General features: G+C 44.8%; 1 pseudogene; it reads left to right on the top strand.

The window, feature by feature from the left end:
• The window catches only part of LOC109942112 (uncharacterized), a 100,393-nt pseudogene extending 82,452 nt beyond the window's left edge, over positions 1-17,941 (top strand).

Raw genomic sequence — 17,941 nt, forward strand, 5'->3', positions numbered from 1 at the left:
AATATGTTGTTTACAATTGAATACGATGGAAAAAAACATGCTTTCCGTTGCTCTCTCCTCTCTCTCTCTCTCTCTCTAATCTCCCTCCCTTTCCTCTCTCTTCCCTCCCTCCCTCTCCCTCTCTTTCCTCTCTCTTCCCTTTCCCCATCTCTCCTCTCTCTCTCCCCTTACACTCTCTTTCCTATATATACACTCCCTCTCCCTCCTCTCTCTTCTCTCTCTCTCCCTCCCTCCACTCTCTTTCCTCTCTCTTCTCTTTCCGTCTCTCTCCGGAGAGAGAGGGAAAGAGAAGAGAGAGGAAAGAGAGTGGAGGGAGGGAGAGAGAGAGAAGAGAGAGGAGGGAGAGGTCATCTCCTCTCTCTTCCCTCTCCCTCCTCTATCTTCTCTCCTCTCTCTCTCTCTCTCTCTGCAGAGACGCGCGCAGGGTCTCCCTCTCTTCCCTCTTCCTCCTCTCTCTTCCCTCTAACTTCTCTCCCTCTCTCTGCACGGCGGCGGCGCTTGCACGGCGGCGGCGGCGCCGCGCATGCCCGAGCTATAGTCGAAGAAAGGGAGAGAGAGAGAGAAGAACATACCTACGGCGCGGGGACGACGACGTGGACGACGGCGTGAACGACGGCGGCGCACGACGGAGAAAATCGCCGGGCGAATTTTTGGCAGCCTGACGGCGGGAAGATGGAAAGACAGGGCGCCAGACTTAGCGAAAATTTTTCGGCCCCGCGCGCGCTCCTTTATATAGGAGATATTTCTACTGGCGGTTCTCTATGACAACCGCCAGTAGAAATCATTTATACTGGCGGTTGTCATAGAGAACCGCCAGTAGAAATGCCATCCACAGACTGTGGAGGCCATTTCTACTGGCAGTTTTCATCGACAACCGCCAGTAGAAATTATTTATACTGGCGGTTTTCGTTGTGAACCGCCAGTAGTAATGTTTTTAGTATATTATTTTTTATTGTATATTCATACATTAATTATATATATTTTTATACATATTAAATATATAAATATATATATATATATATTTAGTATACATAATATATATATTTACCTCTCTCTCTCCCTCTCCCCTCTATCTCCCTCTCTCCTCTCTCTCTCCTCTCTCTCTCCCTCTCTCCTCTATCTCTCCTCTCTCTCTCTCTCCCTCTCTCCTCTATCTCTCCTCTATCTCTTCCCTCTCTCTCTCTCCTCTCTCTCTCCTCTATCTCTCTCCTCTATCTCTTCCCTCTCTCTCTCTCCCTCTCTCCTCTATCTCTCCTCTATCTCTTCCCTCTCCTCTGTCTCTCCTCTGTCTCTCCTCTCTCTCTCTCTCCTCTATCTCTCTCCTCTCCCTAGCTCCTCTCTCTCCCCTCTCCCTCTCTGTCTCTCTCTCCTCTATCTCTCCTCTCTCTCCTCTATCTCTTCCCTCTCTCTCTCTCTCTCCTCTATCTCTCCTCTCTCTCTCCTCTCTCTCTCCTCTCCCTAACTCCTCTCTCTCCCCTCTCCCTCTCTCTCTCCAAGTCCTCCCTGCTTTTATTTTACCTCGCGTTCTAGGTGATAAACCATGACCGGGAAAAAGACCACGACTTCCTCTGACGGCGGCACTCCAAAGAAAGCCAAGGTGGTGGTGGAGGATGAGGAAGAGGCGGGGTTGGAGGATGAGGAAGAGGCGACTGTGACACTATCCATGGAGAAGGACGCGCTGGAGTGCGACATCTGCTGCCTACCCTTCCAGTCCGAAGTTTTCATGGCAAGTAAGATTACCATGCATACATATTGATCGGTAGGCTCCAACATGATGTTCTGCTCTGTGTAAAATCAGTGCAAGAACGGGCATTCTGGATGTGCAAAGTGCTGCATCCGCACGGACGGTAAGTGCTGGACCTGCTCCGAGCGCATTGGCAACAATAGCTCTCCTCTCTAGAAAGTCGTGTAAAATTACATGACATGTCCTAACAATAATCAATTACATGACAACTATATAATCTAGGGAGCTATTGTTCTACCTTGTTCATCGTGGCGTACCCAGGGCATCGAATTGCGTGGGATGCTTCGCTCAACGTTCCTTATCTTGGTTGGATGGTCTATGAAAAGAGACATGTCGTTGAACTGGTTAAAATCCTCTAAATCAGATATACCATCAACTCCTATAGCTTGTTGTTTTCCAGGAAAAACTACATGCTTCGGTTTGTCGGTGCTTTTCTTCTCATTGTTAGAAATGATCTGTTCAGCATAGAAGACCTGTGCAGCACGATTAGCAAGGATCCATGGGTCATCTTTGTAACCTACCTTACTTAGATCAAGAACTCTGACCCCATAGTTGTCTACCGTGACATGTTTGTCTTCAACCCATTGACATCGGAAAACCGATATCTGAAATGTACCATAGTCTAGTTCCCATATGTCCTCAATAAAGCCAAAATATGTAATAATCTCACCAGTTTCATCATCTATGGCCTCGCATCGAACACCACTGTTTTGTGACATGCTCTTTTTGTCCTTGGACTTTGTACAAAATGTGAATCCACTAATGTCATAGGTTTGCCATGTTGTGACCTGGCGTGAAGGTCCAGATGCCAACCCCTTGATGGTTTTTTCTTCTATTGTTTCTCCACGTGGAATGTCCTTCACCATTAGCCATGTGTTGAACCGCTGCTTATGTTGCTTCATTACCCAATCAGCCGTATGCCCAGGATTTTGCTCGTGAAGCTCATTGATGTGTTGTTGGATAAATGGCTCTATTATCGCTAGCTGATGTAGGATGCTGTGATGTGCCTCAAGTACTGTATTGTAATCTGGTGGAATGAAAGATTTCCGTCCCATCCTCCCGCTTCCATACAATCTACCTTCGTGTCGTGACGGAGGCAGACCTATTGCAACCTGATCTTTTAGGATATTATTGCAGAATGGACCTCCCGACTCAATGGCCTCTTCAGTACAGTACCCCTCTATCATGGATGCCTCAGGACGAGCACGGGTTGATACATAGCCATTCAGTATTGACATGAAACGCTCGTACGTCCACATTTCATGTAAGTACATAGGACCCAATGCCTCTATTTGTGGCACCAAGTGCACCACAAGGTGCACCATAATATCAAAGAACGATGGAGGGAAACACATCTCAAACTGTGTTATTGTCTCCACTGCGAATTCCTGAAGAGATGCCAACTCATCACGGTCAATTACCTTTTGTGAAATTCTGTTGAAAAAGTAGCACAACCGTGTGATTGCCATCTTTCAAAACAAAGGATTTATAGCCCTGATGGCAATAGGTAGGAATGTAGTCAGCATGACATGACAATCATGTGAGTTGTAGTTGGTGACTATCAGGTCTTTCATTGACACAATACTTTGTATGCTAGAGCAGAATCCGGATGGGACTTTCAAATTCTTAAGCCAAACACACATCGCATGTTTCTCATCTACATTGAGATTGTAGCTTGCTGCTGGGAGATGATACTTCCCATTTTCTTGAAGAACAGGATGTAGTTCCTTTTTTATGCCTAAATTTACCAAGTCCATGCGTGAATTGAGCCCTTCTTTTGTTTTGCCCTTTATGTCTAGCAAGGTGCCAATTATGCTTTCAAACACGTTCTTCTGAACGTGCATACCATCGATCGCATGCCGCACATCTAACTCTTTCCAGTAAGGCAAGTACTCGAAGAAAATAGACTTTTTCTTGAATATAGCCCCCGGAGCTGGTTTGACATCTTTCCTTGTTTTTCTGTCTTTTGTCTTCTTCCCGAAAACAAACTTGATATTCTTGACTATTTCAAAAACTCTATGACCTTTATTGTTACCCGATGGAGCAGTAGAATGTAGTTCACCATTATTGTCAAAGTACTTATCCATCTTTCGCATGCGGTACCTGTGTCCTTCCAATAAAAAGCGTCTGTGCCTCATGTACACTATCTTCTTAGATGCAGTAAGGGACACGTAAGCAGTTTCATCAATGCATACTGTGCAGCCAACCTTTCCCTTAAACTGGCCTGATAATGTGAAGAGTGCAGGGTAATCGTTGATCGTAACAAAAATAATTGCTCTCAGCGTGAATGAATCTTTACGATACCCATCCAACATTTGAACACCAGTTACCCACAATATTTTCATATCCTCCATTAAGGGCTCTAAAAATACATCTATATCAACTCCAGGTTGTGTAGGTCCAGAAATAAGCATGGTTAGCAAAATGTACTTCCGTTTCTGCATCAACCATGAAGGAAGGTTGTATATGGTGAGGATCACTGGCCATGTGCTATGCTTGCTGCTCCTTTTAGCAAATGGATTCATTCCATCAGTACTCAGTGCGAACCTAACATTTCTTGGTTCATCGGCAAAGTCTCGGTGGTTCTCATTGAAATCTTGCCACTGCTTCCCATCGGCTGGATGTCGAAGCTTCCCATCGTTTTTGTGCTCATTAGAAGCATGCCAGCTCATAAGTTTGGCATCCTCAGGGTTAGCGAACAAACACCTCAATCGATCGACGACGGGGAGGTACCACATCACCAAAGCAGGAATCTTTTTGAGCGCATAATAGTGAGAGCACCTAGAGGGGGGGTGAATAGGTGATCCTGTGAAACTTAAACTTATAGCCACAAAAACTTGTTAAGTGTTAGCACAATAATTGCCAAGTGGCTAGAGAGGAGTCTCAACAAAACACAATACCACAAGAGATCAAACACAGAGATGACACAGTGGTTTATCCCGTGGTTCTGCCAAGACCAACGCTTGCCTACTCCACGTTGTGGCGTCCCAACGGACGAGGGTTGCAATCAACCCCTCTCAAGCGGTCCAAAGACCAACTTGAATACCACAGTGTTTTGCTTTGCCTTTCAATATCCCGTTTGCGAGGAATCTCCACAACTTGGAGCCTCTCGCCCTTACACTTGAGATTCACAAAGAAATACGGAGTAAGGAAGGAACTAGCAACACACACAAGACTCAAAATCAGAGCAACACACGCACACAAGTCGCAACAAGAGCTCGCAACACAACTCAATGAGTTCACAACTCAACAAGAGCTCTAGATGCTATCACAATGAACCAAATGCGCGGAATCGATGTCTTGGTGCTTATGAATGTTGTCGGAATACTTGGTTTCCTCCTCCATGCGCCTAGGGGACCCTTTTATAGCCCCAAGGCAGCTAGGAGCCGTTGAGAGCAAACAGGGAAGGCAAATCTTGCCTTCTGTCGCGTGGCGCACCGGACAGTCCGGTGCACACCGGACACTGTCCGGTGCCCGATTTCCTTCCTTAAATGGTGAAGCCGACCGTTGGCTGACTTGGAGCCGTTGGCGCACCGGACATGTCCGGTGCACACCGGACAGTCCGGTGCCCCCTTCCGACCGTTGGCCCGGCCATGTGTCGCGCGTAGATTCCGCGGCCGACCGTTGGCCCAGCCGACCGTTGGCTCACCGGACAGTCCGGTGCACACCGGACAGTCCGGTGAATTTTAGCCGTACGCCGTCGGCGAATTCCCGAGAGCGGCCACTTCACGCCGAGTCAGCCTGGCGCACCGGACACTGTCCGGAGCACCACCGGACAGTCCGGTGTGCCAGACTGAGCTAAGTCTTGGCTGTATACAGCCAAGCCTTTTTCTCCTCTTTTCTTTTCTTCTTCTTTCTGTTTCTAACACTTAGACAAGTATATTAGTACACAAAACCAATGTACTAAGGCTTAGAAACATACCTTTACTCTTGATTTGCACTTTGTCCATCCATGAGCATAAATTCACATTTAAGCACTTGTGTTGGCACTCAATCACCAAAATACTTAGAAATGGTCCATGGGCACATTTCCCTTTCAATCTCTCCCTTTTTGGTGATTTATGCCAACACAACATAAAACAACTAGAACAAGTGCAATATCACTTCAAATAAAACTCAAATTTATTTTGATTCAATTTTGGCATATATGGATCATCCTTTGCCACCACTTGGTTTGTTTTTGCAAATCAAACTCAAATCTCTATCTCTAAGTCAAACACACATGTTGAAGCATAAAGAGAGTCATTCCAAAAGAGATTGATAAAAGATTTCAAAAACTCCCCCTATTTCCCATAATCAACACTTCTCCCTACAAGAGGCCAACTTTTGACAAAAGAGACAATGCAAGAGTTTTGACAAAACAAAAAGCTCTATTTTATTATTTTCAAAATTTCTTAAGTGGTAGCTGATCCATTTATTGCTATGATCCATTTATTGCTATGGCCTTTATTTTCTCCCCCTTTGGCATCAAGCACCAAAACGGGATCAATCTTGGCCCTATAACCCCATTGCCTCACCAAAATCTTCAATTAAGAGTAAATGGCAATAAGAGTTCATGAGATGAACTTGGAATAAGTTACCCTCTCATCGGAGTGCAGTGGAAGTCTTTCATGGTCCAAGTCCACCTTTTCCCTTTCAATTCTCCTTCGAGACTAAATCAAGCAAACTCAAGCATATGGTTAGTCTCAAAGGGTCAAGTTGTAACACAACTCCCCCTAAATATGTGCATCACTTACACAAAGACTTGTGAGGTCCAGGGAATGTTTGTACAACTTGAGCACCACAATAAGCAACAAAATGCAGAATGAACATGATCAAAGGCATAAACACATGTATGCTACAATTCAATCCAAGTTCCGCGAATCTAAGACATTTAGCTCACTACGCAGCCTGCAAAAGGTCTTCTCATCTAGAGGCTTGGTAAAGATATCGGCTAGCTGGTTCTCGGTGCTAACATGAAACACTTTGATATCTCCCTTTTGCTGGTGGTCTCGCAGAAAGTGATGTCGGATGTCAATGTGCTTTGTGCGGCTGTGTTCAACAGGATTTTCCGCCATGCGGATAGCACTCTCATTGTCACATAGGAGTGGGACTTTGCTCAGATTGTAGCCAAAGTCCCGGAGGGTTTGCCTCATCCAAAGTAGTTGCGCGCAACACTGTCCTGCGGCAACATATTCGGCCTCAGCGGTGGATAGGGCAACGGAAGTTTGTTTCTTAGAGTTCCACGACACCAGGGACCTTCCTAAGAATTGGCACGTCCCTGATGTACTCTTCCTATCGACCTTACATCCAGCATAGTCGGAGTCTGAGTATCCAACCAAGTCAAAGGTAGACCCCTTTGGATACCAGAGCCCGAAGCAAGGCGTAGCAACCAAATATCTAAGAATTCGCTTCACCGCCACTAAGTGACACTCCTTAGGATCGGATTGAAATCTAGCACACATGCATACGCTAAGCATGATATCCGGTCTACTAGCACATAAATAAAGTAAAGACCCTATCATTGACCGGTATGCTTTTTGATCAACAGACTTATCTCCTTTGTTGAGATCGGTGTGTCCGTCGGTCCCCATCGGAGTCTTTGCGGGCTTGGCGTCCTTCATCCCAAACCGCTTCAGCAAGTCTTGCGTGTACTTTGTTTGGGAGATGAAGGTGCCGTCCTTGAGTTGCTTCACTTGAAACCCAAGGAAGTAGTTCAACTCACCCATCATCGACATCTCGAATTTCTGCATCATAACCCTGCTAAACTCTTCACAAGACTTTTGGTTAGTAGAACCAAATATTATGTCATCGACATAAATTTGGCACACAAAAAGATCACCGTCGCAAGTCTTAGTAAAAAGAGTTGGATCGGCTTTCCCAACCTTGAAAGCATTAGCAATTAAGAAGTCTCTAAGGCATTCATACCATGCTCTTGGGGCTTGCTTAAGTCCATAGAGCGCCTTAGAGAGCTTACACACGTGGTCGGGGTACCATTCATCCTCGAAGCCAGGGGGTTGCTCCACGTACACCTCCTCCTTGATTGGCCCATTGAGGAAAGCGCTCTTCACATCCATTTGGTACAACCTGAAAGAATGGTGAGCGGCATATGCTAGCAAGATACGAATTGATTCTAGCCTAGCCACAGGAGCAAACGTCTCCTCAAAGTCCAAACCTGCGACTTGGGCATAACCTTTTGCCACAAGTCGAGCCTTGTTCCTCGTCACCACCCCGTGCTCGTCCTGTTTGTTGCGGAACACCCACTTGGTTCCCACAACATTTTGCTTGGAACGAGGCACCAGTGTCCAAACTTCATTGCGCTTGAAGTTGTTGAGTTCCTCCTGCATGGCCAATACCCAATCCGGATCTAGCAAGGCCTCCTCTACCCTGAAAGGCTCAATAGAAGAGACAAAGGAGTAATGCTCACAAAAATTAACTAATCGAGATCGAGTAGTTACTCCCTTGCTAATGTCACCCAGAATTTGGTCGACGGGATGATCCCTTTGAATCACCGCTCGAACTTGGGTTGGAGGTGCCAGTTGCGCTTCTTCCTTTATCACGTGATCATCTTGTGCTCCCCCTTGATCACACGCCTCCTTTTGATGAACCTGTTCATCGTCTTGAGTTGGGGGATTCACCATAGTTGAGGAAGACGGTTGATCTTGCTCCAATTGTTCCCGAGGCCGTACATTTCCAATCGTCATGGTGCGTATCACGGCCGTTGGAACATCTTCTTCATCTACATCATCAAAATCAACAACTTGCTCTCTTGGAGAGTCATTAGTCTCATCAAATACAACGTCGCTAGAGACTTCAACCAAACCCGATGATTTGTTGAAGACCCTATACGCCTTTGTATTTGAATCATAACCTAACAAAAACCCTTCTACAGCTTTGGGAGCAAACTTAGAATTTCTACCCTTCTTCACTAGAATGTAGCATTTGCTCCCAAATACACGAAAGTAAGATACATTGGGTTTGTTACCGGTTAGAAGCTCATACGAAGTCTTCTTGAGGAGGCGGTGAAGGTAGACCCTGTTGATGGCGTGGCAAGCCGTGTTCACAGCTTCCGACCAAAACCGCTCGGGGGTCTTGAATTCTCCAAGCATCATCCTCGCCATATCGATTAGCGTCCTGTTCTTCCTCTCTACCACACCATTTTGTTGTGGTGTGTAGGGAGCGGAGAACTCGTGCTTGATCCCCTCCTCCTCAAGGAACTCCTCCACTTGAAGGTTCTTGAACTCGGACCCGTTGTCGCTCCTTATCTTCTTCACCTTGAGCTCAAACTCATTTTGAGCTCTCCTGAGGAAGCACTTGAGGGTCCCTTGGGTTTCAGACTTATCCTGCAAAAAGAACACCCAAGTGAAGCGGGAAAAGTCATCAACAATAACTAAACCATACTTACTTCCTCCTATGCTCAGATAGGCGACGGGTCCGAAGAGGTCTATATGCAGCAGCTCCAGAGGTCTTGAGGTGGTCATCACATTCTTGCTGTGATGTGCTCCTCCCACTTGTTTACCTGCTTGACAAGCTGCACAAGGTCTATCTTTTTCGAATTGTACGTTAGTCAAACCTATCACGTGTTCTCCCTTTAGAAGCTTGTGAAGGTTCTTCATCCCCACATGTGCTAAGCGGCGATGCCACAGCCAGCCCATGCTAGTCTTAGCTATTAAGCATGCATCTAGACCGGCCTCTTCTTTTGCAAAATCAACTAAATAAAGTTTGCCATCTAATACACCCTTAAAAGCTAGTGAACCATCACTTCTTCTAAAGACAGACACATCTACATTTGTAAATAGACAGTTATATCCCATATTGCATAATTGACTAACCGATAGCAAATTATATCCAAGAGACTCTACTAAAAACACATTAGAGATAGAGTGCTCATTAGAAATTGCAATTTTACCTAACCCTTTTACCTTGCCTTGATTCCCATCACCGAATATAATTGAATCTTGGGAATCCTTATTCTTGACGTAGGAGGTGAACATCTTCTTCTCCCCCGTCATATGGTTTGTGCATCCGCTGTCGATAATCCAGCTTGAACCCCCGGATGCGTAAACCTGCAAGGCAAATTTAGGCTTGGGACTTAGGTACCCAACTCTTGTTGGGTCCTACAAGGTTAGTCACAATTGTCTTAGGGACCCAAATGCAAGTTTTATCTCCCTTGCATTTTGCCCCTAATTTCCTAGCAATCACCTTTCTATCCTTTCTACAAATTGCAAAGGAAGCATTCAAAGCATGATATATTGTAGAAGGTTCATTAACTTTCCTAGGAATATTAACAACATTTCTCCTAGGCATATTATGAACAACATTTCTCCTACCAACATTTCTATCATGCACATAGAAAGAACTAGAAGCAAACATGTCATGAGAATCAAAATCATCATAAGCATTGTAACTCCTATGAGCATTTCTAGTTTGTCTCTTATCATGGTACATAAAAGCATGGTTCTTTTTAGCACTACTTGCCATAGGGGCCTTCCCTTTCTCCTTGGCGGAGATGGGAGCCTTATGGCTTGTTAAGTTCTTGGCTTCCCTCTTGAAGCCAAGTCCATCCTTAATTGAGGGGTGTCTACCAATCGTGTAGGCATCCCTTGCAAATTTTAGCTTATCGAAATCACTCTTGCTAGTCTTAAGTTGAGCATTAAGACTAGCCAATTCATCATTAAGTTTGGAAATTGAAACTAGGTGTTCACTACAAGCATCAATGTCAAAATCTTTACACCTAGTACAAATTATAACATGTTCTACACAAGAATTAGATTTATTTGCTACTTCTAATTTAGCATTTAAATCATTGTTAACACCTTGTAAAGTAGAAATGGTTTCATGGCAAGTAGATAATTCACCAGAGAGCATTTCATTCCTTTTAATTTCTAGAGCAAGAGAATTTTGTGCACTAACAAATTTGTCATGCTCCTCATATAAAAGATCTTCTTGTTTTTCTAGTAATCTATTCTTGTCATTCAAAGCATCAATCAACTCATTAATCTTATTAATTTTAGATCTATCTAATCCCTTGAATAAGCATGAGTAATCTATCTCATCATCATCACTAGACTCATCCTCACTTGAAGAAGCATAAGTACTAGTATCATGAGTGCTTACTTTCTTCTCCCTTGCCATCAGGCAAGTGTGATGCTCGTTGGGGAAGAGAGATGACTTGTTGAAGGCGGTGGCGGCGAGTCCTTCATTGTCGGAGTCGGAGGAGGAGCAATCCGAATCCCACTCCTTTCCGATATGTGCTTCGCCCTTGGCCTTCTTGTAATGCTTCTTCTTCTCCCTTTTGTCCCCTTTTTCCTGGTCACTTTCATTATCGGGACAGTTAGCAATGAAATGACCAATCTTACCACATTTGAAGCACGAGCGCTTCTCCTTTGTCTTGGTCTTGCTTGGTTGTCCCTTGCGACCTTTAAGCGCCGTCTTGAAGCGCTTAATGATGAGGGCCATCTCCTCATTATTTAGCCCGACCGCCTCAACTTGCGCCACCTTGCTCGGTAGCGCCTCCTTGCTCCTAGTTGCCTTGAGAGCAATGGGTTGAGGCTCATGAATAGGACCGTTCAACGCGTCGTCCACGTATCTTGCCTCCTTGATCATCATTCGCCCGCTTACGAACTTCCCAAGAACTTCTTCGGGCGACATCTTGGTGTACCTAGGATTTTCACGAATATTGTTCACCAAATGAGGATCAAGAACGGTAAAGGACCTTAGCATTAGGCGGATGACATCGTGGTCCGTCCATCACGTGCTTTCGTAGCTCCTTATTTTGTTGATAAGGGTCTTGAGCCGGTTGTATGTTTGGGTTGGCTCCTCTCCCCTTATCATCGCGAATCGTCCAAGCTCGCCCTCCACCAACTCCATCTTGGTGAGCAAGGTGACATCATTCCCCTCATGAGAGATCTTGAGGGTGTCCCAGATCTGCTTGGCATTGTCCAATCCGCTCACCTTATGGTACTCGTCCCTGCACAAAGAGGCTAGCAACACAGTAGTAGCTTGTGCATTTTTATGAATCTGTTCATTAATAAACATGGGACTATCCGTACTATCAAAGTGCATTCCACTTTCTACAATCTCCCATATGCTAGGATGGAGAGAGAACAAGTGACTACGCATTTTGTGACTCCAAAATCCGTAGTCCTCTCCATCAAAATGAGGAGGTTTACCAAGTGGAATAGATAATAAATGAGCATTAGTACTTTGAGGAATACGAGAGTAATCAAAAGAAAAGTTCGAATTGACCGGTTTCTTTTTCTCGTAGTCGTTGTAGTCGTCGTCCTTTTGGGAGGAAGTAGACTCATCGCTGTCGTAGTAGACGATCTCCTTGATACGTCGTGTCTTCTTCTTCTTCCCATCTTTGCGTCTGTGGCCCGAGCCCGAGTCGTTGGACTTGTCATCCTTTGGCTCGTTGACGAAGGACTCCTCCTTGTCGTTGATCACGATTCCCTTTCCCTTAGGATCCATCTCTTCGGGCGGTTAGTCCCTTTCTTGAAGAGAACGGCTCCGATACCAATTGAGAGCACCTAGAGGGGGGGTGAATAGGTGATCCTGTGAAACTTAAACTTATAGCCACAAAAACTTGTTAAGTGTTAGCACAATAATTGCCAAGTGGCTAGAGAGGAGTCTCAACAAAACACAATACCACAAGAGATCAAACACAGAGATGACACAGTGGTTTATCCCCTGGTTCGGCCAAGACCAACGCTTGCCTACTCCACGTTGTGGCGTCCCAACGGACGAGGGTTGCAATCAACCCCTCTCAAGCGGTCCAAAGACCAACTTGAATACCACAGTGTTTTGCTTTGCCTTTCAATATCCCGTTTGCGAGGAATCTCCACAACTTGGAGCCTCTCGCCCTTACACTTGAGATTCACAAAGAAATACGGAGTAAGGGAGGAACTAGCAACACACACAAGACTCAAAATCAGAGCAACACACGCACACAAGTCGCAACAAGAGCTCGCAACACAACTCAATGAGTTCACAACTCAACAAGAGCTCTAGATGCTATCACAATGAACCAAATGCGCGGAATCGATGTCTTGGTGCTTATGAATGTTGTCGGAATACTTGGTTTCCTCCTCCATGCGCCTAGGGGACCCTTTTATAGCCCCAAGGCAGCTAGGAGCCATTGAGAGCAAACAGGGAAGGCAAATCTTACCTTCTGTCGCGTGGCGCACCGGACAGTCCGGTGCACACCGGACACTGTCCGGTGCCCGATTTCCTTCCTTAAATGGCGAAGCCGACCGTTGGCTGACTTGGAGCCGTTGGCGCACCGGACATGTCCGGTGCACACCGGACAGTCCGGTGTCCCCTTCCGACCGTTGGCCCGGCCACGTGTCGCGCGTAGATTCCGCGGCCGACCGTTGGCCCAGCCGACCGTTGGCTCACCGGACAGTCCGGTGAATTTTAGCCGTACGCCGTCGGCGAATTCCCGAGAGCGGCCACTTCACGCCGAGTCAGCCTAGCGCACCGGACACTGTCCGGTGCACCACCGGACAGTCCGGTGTGCCAGACTGAGCTGAGTCTTGGTTGTACACAGCCAAGCCTTTTTCTCCTCTTTTCTTTTCTTCTTCTTTCTGTTTCTAACACTTAGACAAGTATATTAGTACACAAAACTAATGTACTAAGGCTTAGAAACATACCTTTACTCTTGATTTGCACTTTGTCCATCCATGAGCATAAATTCACATTTAAGCACTTGTGTTGGCACTCAATCACCAAAATACTTAGAAATGGTCCATGGGCACATTTCCCTTTCAAATAGTCTACTTCTTCTTTTTCTTTGCTCGTGGATTTTGAAGTCTTCTTTTTGGCTTTCTTTCGCTTCTTCCCTTTAGACACAGATGCAACACACTCTTCCTCTCGATAGTCTTTATTCGTCTTGTACCTACTTGCACCACACTTTGGGCAGCTCTCTAAGTCTTTATAATCATCACCTCGATAAAGGATACAGTGATTTCTACACGCGTGGATCTTCTCCACGCCCATAGTGAGTGGACTGATTAGTTTCTTTGCATAGTACGTGTTAGCAGGCACTTTGTTCTCCTTTGGAAGCATGTCTGCGACAATACTCAAGAACGCATCGAAGCCAGCATCAGACAGACCATATCTAGCTTTTAACATCAACAACTTTAACACAGACCGGAGCGTCGTGAACTCTTTGGTACAGCCCTTAGACTCGTCGTACAAAGGCTCTTCTGCTGCCTTCTTTAGGGACTCCATACCTTTCATGAAGAACATCGATGGATCTGTATGATGACGCAACATTGCCTCTAACAACTCTGCATCTTCCTCGTCCATAACATTTGGCAGAACATGGGTTCTTTCACGTTCATTTCCTCCGGCGTAACCATGATCAGTAACATTTGGCACTACATGTTCGCTCTGTGGAAGAGGTTGTTGTGTCTCGTGAACGAACTGAAAGCTGTCGTCGATGTTTGCAGGGTTTCCAGCTGTATAAGGCGAAGAGCTACCCTCTCCAGGCTTTGTCCAAATTATGTAATCTTTCACAAATCCTCGGCATACCAGATGAGATATGATTTGTTCTGTGTCATCAAATACAACAGCATTTTTGCAGTCCATGCATGGACAATATATGTGCTTTGTCTTTGTTCTCAAAGCATGGTTCTTAGCGACAACAATAAACTTATGGACCTCAGATATGTATGATGGATCTAGCCTTGATAAGTTATACATCCAGGATATCCTCTCCATCATCACCTGTAAAAAAGTAACATAAAACACATGGTGAAACCCTATATCCAAAAATGTGGCTAAAATGTGAAACCCTCTCTCTCTCCTCTCTCTCTCTCTATCCTCTCTCTCTCTCCTCTCTTTTAGTCGAATAGTCCTTCCTGCTTTTATTTTACCTCGCGTTCTAAGTGATAAACCATGACCGAGAAAAAGACCACGGCTTCTCTATGGAGGATGAGGAAGAGGCGGGCTTCTCTACGGCGGCACTCCAAAGAAAGCCAAGGTGGTGGTGGAGGATGAGGAAGAGGCGGGGTTGGAGGATGAGGAAGAGGCGACTGTGACACTATCCATGGAGAATGACGCGCTGGAGTGCGACATCTGCTGCCTACCCTTCCAGTCCGAAGTTTTCATGGCAAGTCAGATTACCATGCATGTATATATACAGTACATATTGATCGGTAGGCTCCAGCATTATGCTCTGCTCTGTGTAAAATCAGTGCAAGAACGGGCATTCTGGATGTGCAAAGTGCTGCAACCAAAATGTGCCTAAAATGGAGGAAAAATGAACAAAATTTGGCAAAAGAAACATAAGCCAAACTTTCCTAACTACTAATAAACAAAAAAATTTAATACCCAAACCTATCTCTAACACATGGTGAAAGCCTAGTTTCAAAATGTAGTTAAAATTGAAACATAATTAAACAACCTTCCATACGACACATTCACCATTCATTAAGCAATTAAATATGTGTTATGGATAAACTTAATTGAGAACTAAACATGAAAAAGGAGAGGGAATAGACAAAAACTGACCATCTTAAACAACCTCATTTGAGGAAATAGAGAAAATAACCTAGCTATACTCTTCTCTCTCTCATGTAAAACCCTAGATCCAAAATGTGGCTAAAATTGAGCAAGAATGAACAAAAATTGACAAAGAAACATAAACCAACCTTTCTTATCCACCTTCTTCTAAGAAATGAAGACCAAAACCTCCCCCTTATATTTTTGTGAAATCTAGACCTCCAAAATCGCCTCCAATGGAAGTTGGCTGCGAGCATACAGTTCACTGTCGGGGGGAAGAAGGGGTATTTATAACAGACAGTTCACTGGCGGATATCTTAACACAACCGCCAGTGGAAATAGGATGTTTCCACTGGCGGTTGTGTTAAGACAGTGGAAATAGGTTTCCACTGGCGGTTCCCAAGACGGGCCCACCTCGTTTTTTTTACTGGCGCGCGATAACTGAAACCGCCAATGATAATTTATGGGTGCCGCAGGCTATGAGCTCTTTTCTACTAGTGGTTGCTCTTTCGCTGTCTCCGGCGGAAGGGTAAACTTGTCCAACATTGAGTATATAATCACCATTCCACATTCCACAAAGTAATTTCATTAACATGGCCACGATATGCCATGATTAAGGTGGCAACAGGAGTAGTTCTCATCATGTGAGCTTGGACAAAATGGTCTACATCAAGAGTAGGTTTATCGGATGTCGAGTTGGTTTCTAAACCGTACCAAAGCAACCCAAGATTTTTAACAGTTCTTGTCACAAGGGAGATGTGCATTGAACACCACCTCCACTGTGAAAGGTTCCCAGCCAGTGTTGTATCATGGACACGATGTGGGTAACACAAATTTTATTAACCATGGAAAACATAAGCTTCATCAGTACTCCCTCCGGTTTCCTATTAGTTGTCGTTTAGGACAACGACACGGTCTCCAAAATATAACTTTGACCAATGTTTTTTGTTAAAATACAAATGAACTCTTAATACATTTATACTTTTATAAAAGTAATTTTTATGATAAATTGGTGCATATAAATATTAGGTTCCAAAACTAAATAACAAAATAGTTATTTGTAGTCAAAATTTTATAAGTTTGACTCGAACCTTATCCAAAACGACAACTAATAGGAAACCGGAGGGAGTATATTCTATGGCCCGAACATCGAGCACTCCTAGGGTACAGGGTCATAGGAATTCAACGACGCATGAAACATAAAATTAGGATTAATAATATCATTGGACGACACTGTAATTTTCTGAACCACTAATGCAGCTTTCATTGAACCCTAACAGACAAACTGAGCCTTAAGCGCGCGAACGCAGTTGTTTCTGAGAAAAAAAATAGAAGCCCACTCCATAGCCAACCATTTTTTTTTCTATGGATGCGGAGGTTTTTGTTTTCATTTTCTTCGAATAGTTTTTTTTCCTTCTTATTGGACGCCATTCACGTGACACGCCTCCTCGTCCACATTCTCCTCATCAATGATGCCACTGCACAAGTGAGTGACGAGGAGTCAAATAATACTCCACTCTCTATCTCATTGTCCTCGTCCTCGTCAGATCCCCCCCCCCCCCCCCCCCCCCCCCACAAAAAAAACATTTTAGCTAGCTCTTGTTTTGTAGCAAGGAGAGCCTATGTAATAACTCTCCAAATAATTTAATATCTAACACACCACTGGAAAATATCGTTTGAAATTAATGAGGCCCGTAGAATTACCCAGACTCTATGAACATTCGAAGTTACGAGCGATGATTAAAAAAAAAGAATAGCCAAAAGACAGCAATACCATCGTCAGCAGGTACGCGTTCTTCCAAGTTCCAAATTCCTGATGATGGCGACTGCTAAATGCTCATCCCTCTCGAGAAAATTAAAACCTTCATCCTTGTAGCCGCTTCCCAATGCTGCTTGCTAGGCTTGGAAGGTGTGTGAGTAGCATTAATTTTTGCATGCACGCATGCACCAACAACGTGCTACGCAGGGCTTTACAAACGCAAGTGGTGACCTTGGACGGCACACGCGCATCTATACTCATGCATATGGAGGATGAACCAGCCGTGCCATTCATGGCATCATAGTATGCACGTTATATATCACAACGGATCGATCGATGTGTCATGCATACGATGCTTCCATTCCATTTGCAGGCACTACGTGATGAACCTGCTGCTTCTTGCCTTGGAGGATCAGTCGGCGACTCAGCCCTCACCATCACAACCATGGATACTTGCATGCCGGAGGTCCTGTAAATAAATGATATATACTACTGGCCTATACAGCACGGCAAGATTTTTCTTCTCCTTTTTTTAATTCTGATAATGAGCACGGCAGGTTAAATTTCGCTACATATATAGTGTGATGCGTATAGCAAATCTGATACGTACCACTCCGGCACGGCCACTACTGTACGTATTTCCCAACTCGCAAAAGAGCTGCGCTGACCAACGATAAAAATCCGACGTCATATGGCTTGTTCGCTGCGGCTTTAATCCGACTGCGGCTGCGGCTTCTACAGTATTTTCTCTCTAGGGATTGCAGCTGCAACAGTATTTTGCAGCTGCAACAGTGGTTTTTGTAGTGCAGCCGAACGCGCTCATAGTCACAGTTAATAGCTTCCACGGCATTTTGCTGTGCTGGCCTCAATGCAACCTTATCATCTCGGCAAAAATATCGTCCTCGATCATCCCAAGGAAGGATGGTGTTTTGATTGTTGAAACCATCCAATAA

Source organism: Zea mays, chromosome 1 (genome assembly GCF_902167145.1).
Source record: "Zea mays cultivar B73 chromosome 1, Zm-B73-REFERENCE-NAM-5.0, whole genome shotgun sequence".
NCBI lineage: Eukaryota > Viridiplantae > Streptophyta > Magnoliopsida > Poales > Poaceae > Zea > Zea mays.